The sequence below is a fragment of the Panthera uncia genome (assembly GCF_023721935.1).
Source record: "Panthera uncia isolate 11264 chromosome D3 unlocalized genomic scaffold, Puncia_PCG_1.0 HiC_scaffold_8, whole genome shotgun sequence".
In the NCBI taxonomy this organism is placed as follows: domain Eukaryota; kingdom Metazoa; phylum Chordata; class Mammalia; order Carnivora; family Felidae; genus Panthera; species Panthera uncia.
This window is the reverse complement of record NW_026057586.1, coordinates 22,360,507-22,365,681: the sequence shown is the minus strand read 5'-3', so window position 1 is coordinate 22,365,681 and position 5,175 is coordinate 22,360,507. Positions and strand designations below refer to the sequence as shown.

Below are 5,175 nucleotides of genomic sequence, written 5' to 3'. Positions count from 1 at the left end.
GTAAATATTTGTGTATATTTAGGTAGACTGGACAGAACTTACTGGAACATTACATGTGGGGAGTAGAAGAAAGGGAAACCTGAGAATACATGGGATTTTTACTTGAGCAGCTGTCTGGGTTTAAATTGTTGATGTGTCTTAATTTGGGCATGGCCTGGACAGAATTAATGGAGGCTGGGATCTTTAGGGTTTCTCTGAGACAGATGACCATATATATCAGAGGAGCTCAGAGGACTAGTCTGAGGGTGATGTAAATTTGACAGTAGACAGGTATGTCAGGAGAGAATAGAAGTATCCTAAAACAATGCCCTGGGGGAAATGAAGTAATTAGAAGTCCAAATAAGAAGGAATAGTCAGTGACATAGGATGAAAAGCAGGAGAGAATAGTGGTATTTAAATCAAAGGAAGAAATTATTTCACAAATGAAGAAGTGCTGAAATGTAAGGATATTTCTGAAAGTTTGAGTAGGAAATTAATGTTTGTTAGATCTGGCAATACAGTATGTTGATTCTCTTAATCAGAAGAACTTGGAGTAGTAGAACCGGTGAACATTTGGGAGAAGATATGAAGCAGACGCCACTTGAGAGGGGAGCAGAAAAATGTAACCACAGCTATAGGGGTCACTGTAGAAACAAAATACTTGTTTTAAGAAAGAGCATTTTTAAATGTTGATAGAAATGGTTAATGGGATGCCTGGGTGGTTCAGTGGGTCAAGTGTCCAACTCCAGTTCAGGTCATGATCTCGCGGTCCGTGAGTGCAAGCCCTGCATTGGGCTCTAGGGTGACAGTTCAGAGTTTGGAGACTGCTTTGGATTCTGTGTCTCCTTCTGTCTCTGCCCCTCCCCCATTTGTGTTCTCTCTCTCTCTCTCTCTCTCTCTCTCAACCTCTCTCTCTCTCAAAAATAAATAGACATTAAAAAAAATTAAAAAAAAAATAAATGGTTAATGAGCGAGTGGGAGCCTGATGATGCAGAAGAGAGGAAGAAAATCACTCTGGGTCCTTGAGGAGAAAAGATGGATCCAGACTGTGTAGAGAGAGCAGTGTTAGAAGCAGGGATAGTTTTCTCCACTGAAGCAGGAGGAGGGAAGAAAGATGTCTTTGCAGGTGGATTTGAATTTTGTTTTTAAGAAGATGGAGAAATTCACAGTGCATGATTTCTTTTTTCTCACTGAAGTGTGAGAGAGCTAAGAGAGAAGGCAGATATAGGGAAAGTTTAATGGGGAGAGAAGGACGGGACATAATACTTTCTCATGATGACTGAAAAACTGAGGCTGCCACAGTAGAGTAGTGTTGCCAGTGTGTGTGATTTTCTCCAGAAATATTTATAAAGCCACTGAAGTGAGATTGACAGAAGGTACACAGTAGAGTACATACACCCTGGATTTGGCTCTCGCCAGACCCGTGCTTCTGCAAAAGAAGAGGGCAGCAAGGCAGTGGTGCCATTTGCAGAGTCATCATTATGAAACAGTCACCACCATGACCATAAACATCCAGGGTTCAGTTAAGGCCACGAAGTGGAGGGCATGTTGAGAAAGAGGTTGAGGAGATAGATTAATTTGCTGATCACAGAGGAAGGATTTGAAAGGGAGAGAAAGAAGGGAGAAGTAGATAAATGTCTTAGATTAAATGATAAACCAAGCCATAGGGGATGACTCAGGATGTATGGTTTCCGGAAATGAAGTTTATAAAAAAAAGTGCTACAGATTTTTTAGACTATGGTTATATTTGGTGGTTCCAATTCTCTGATTTTCCTCTGAGTTTATGTAAATGTAGGGTGCTAGCCCTACACCCCGGGGAGCAACAGCTACTCTGGAATTGTTATCACACCTTGGAAACCTCACCCATTTTCCCCCAAGGAAACATCAGGATCTTTGTTTATCTCACTTTTTGTTTTTCAATACAGAGCGCTAATTGCACAAAACATAAAAATAATTTAAACCCTCAAGAAGATAGGAAGTTGCATTTTCTTTTCTAGAATGGGTTTATATTCCTAGAATATCTTCAAAAAGAAATCTGAAAGTGCTGTTACAGTCATACCAGCTTATTTTGGTGATATTTGCATGGTACATCTTTTTTCATCCTTAAAATTTCCAGCTTTCTGTGTCCCAAATGTTTAACCAGACTGGTAGTGTTAACCTTTTAATTGGAATATTTCATCCATTGGAACTTGATTATTGACATCCTTGGCTTTATATTTATCATTTTTTTCCCTTGATCTCAGTGATTTCAATATTCCCTTTTCTCTCCTTTTGTGCCTTTGTAAAATTAATCATTTTATAACTATTCCATTTTTTTTACTCTATTAACTTGTTAGTTACACATTTATTTACTATTTTGTTAGTGGATACCCTAGACACAACATGTGCTTTGACTTATAATCAATTGTTGTGTTTTGATTTTTTTTTTTTACAATTTGATTTTAAAATCAAACTATTACTGTGAATAATGGTAACATCTTGGAATTCTCTAACTGTACATATCCCTTCCTGTCCTCTGATTTTTATTATGAGTTTTAATTTTAAATATGTTTTAAAGCCCATAAGGCATTAATTGCCATTGAAATACAGTTACCCACATATTTACCCTTTTTGTTTCCATCTGGCATTGCCTTGTTTCCTTCCGCTTAAAGAACTCCCTTTAGAAGTTTCTTTGATGTAGGTTTGCTAGTGATAAACTCTCTTAGTTTCTCTCTCTCTCTCTCTCTCTCTCTCTCTCTCTCTCTCTCTTTGGACTGAGACAATTTATTAACCCAGCATTTGTCCCAGTGCTTCTTATTGGCAGCTGGCACCTGTCTGGCGATTCGGTCCAGATCTCTCTGTCCCCGAGGGGTCAGTTTACAGCCCCCATCTTTGTGCTTTTCAACCATTTTCGGCCGCTCCAGGGCTGCAGCCCCTGTCTTGGAGGCATGACCTTGTTTCCCTAGAACTTGTTTCCCTAGATCTTCCCTATGTCATCCCCCGTAGATCTTGGTCATGGAGCTCACCCCAGAGCACCCTGTAGGTATAGGCACTGTGCTATGGAAGCAGCTTGTGTGTAGAAAGAGCTCTCATCAGGGAGCAAGCTTTTTATGCTTGACCAGCTTGACAGTGTCCACCCATACAGGGACTTTCAACTTCCCAGACTTTTTGAGGAAGACTGCCAGAGCTCTGAAGAATTCCTGCTGGTTCACATCCTTTACAGTAACTCCAGGCGTCCTGCGGCCTCCAGGCTGCCAGCTGGGGAAAGGGCTCTCAGTTTTTGTTTTTCTGAAGATGTGTTTATTTCGTCTTTACTTTGGAAGGATATTTTTGTGGGGTGTAGAATTCTAGGTTACCAGTCATTTTCTTTGACTTTGATCGTTTCTGTTGAGAAGTCAATTATAAGTTATTGAGAAAAAAAATCTGTTTTCTGTTTTTAATGTTTTTCTTGGTTTTGGCTTTCAGCAATTTGACTATGATACAGCTCATTTTGTGTGTGTGTGTGTGTGTGTGTTGGTGTGTGTGTTGGTGTGTGTGTTGGTGTGTGTGTTGGTGTTATCTTGCTCAAAGTTCAATGAGATTTTTCATCTGAGAGTTGATGTCCTTAATCATTTTGGAAAACCTTTAGTCATTATGCCTTCAATACTACTTTTGCCTCATTTTTTCTCTCAATAGTTCCCCGTCTACTTGCAGGTTACAACATTTATACTGTATTCCACCATCTCTTACTCATTTTTCCTGAATTTTTTGTTTAAAAAAATGCTGAGCTTTTCTGTTGACTTTCTCCATTCTCTTAACCCTGTTTTATGCAGTATCTAATTGGCTGATAAACCCATCCATTAGGCTCTTAATATTACTTCTTATGTTTTATAGTTCCAACATTTTCATTGGATTCTTTTGATGAATGCTGGTCCTCTGGTGAAATTAGCCATTCTTTGCATCTGTTTTCTCCAGCTTGTTCTATATTTTCTTGAACTTCTAATTAAAATGTCTGCTCAGTGTGGGTCTATTTCTTTTTAATATTATATTGTCCTGTATCTTGCCTTGTTTAGTCATTCTTGATTGAATGCTAAATACCATATATACCTATCCATATGTGTATGTGTGTATGTGTGTGTATGTATATACATGTGTGTAAGCTATACACACATGTACGTATAATTAGTTTACTCAGCTTCTATTAGCTTAACCCAGTAGGGGACTGAGTTGAGTCAGGCGGGTTACAGTTTCTCTCATTCATTCTGTTCCTAGGATATAGTCCTCCAAGGCTTTCAACAAAGAGCCTAGTGTGACCACTTGGGCTCCTCCTTTAATGGGTTTTACCCTAATTTATCCTAATCCTCATCTCCTCAGTAGCCAGGGACTGTCAGGCAACTCCATTCTTCCCATAGTGGCTTTGTAAATTACTTGTTCATCCTCCCATATAGCCTCAGTTGTGTGTCCTGGGGAGAATCCGACATTGTTTCCGTTTTCTTTTCCTCTTTTCAGAAACATCCTGACTGTTCACATCCCCATTTGTGTTTCTGCAAGACCACAAAAACCTACCAGTTTCTCTATTCCTGCCTGTAGGCTTGTGCCCAGGCAACTTGCATTCTTAGGTTCTTTCTCTGCCCTGAGAATTGGCAAATGTCCCCAAGGAAAAAAGTTTCCATAGGCTAACAGCTCACTTTTATTGAAGTGTTCCTGTCTCTGAAATCTTGACCCCTTTAGTTCTCATTGTTCTCATTGCTTTAGCAAAAATCTGATACCTTTACACAGATTGATGGATTGATTTTTTTTTTTTTTTTTTTTTTTTTTTTACTTTTTCCAGCTTTTCTAGGTTGTCTTGGCAGGAGTTATGCTTTGCCACAAGCTACTCCATCTTAGCTCAACAAGCAGATTCCCAAAACAATGCCATTTTACAAAACAAATCATCCCCAAGGGGTTTTACCCTTCAATTGAGTGGCGCTGGGAAGTTTTAAAGGCTTTGAATGCTATTTCTTAGTAATCTGGAGTTTTGTGATGCGTTGTCCTGGAACAACATTGCTAGCAGCTGGGAACAGTGGTTCTGGCATTGGGGACCGCCGGCCTTTGCTGAGCAGCTTACTGTCTGTGCAACCTTGGCTGAAATACTGTGTCTCTACACTTCACTTTCACCATCTGTGAAATGGGGAGAGAGAAACCTCCCTATGTTTGTAAGGGTGGTTAAGGGGGAATATGTTTATTGATGGCTTCCTT

The 5,175-nt window shown here is 39.5% G+C and overlaps 1 pseudogene; it reads right to left on the bottom strand.

Annotated features, from left to right (window-relative positions):
- Positions 1–513: 513 nt before the first annotated feature.
- On the bottom strand, positions 514–3,269 carry LOC125914298 (40S ribosomal protein S19-like; annotated as a pseudogene).
- Between the last annotated feature and the right edge of the window lie 1,906 nt (positions 3,270–5,175).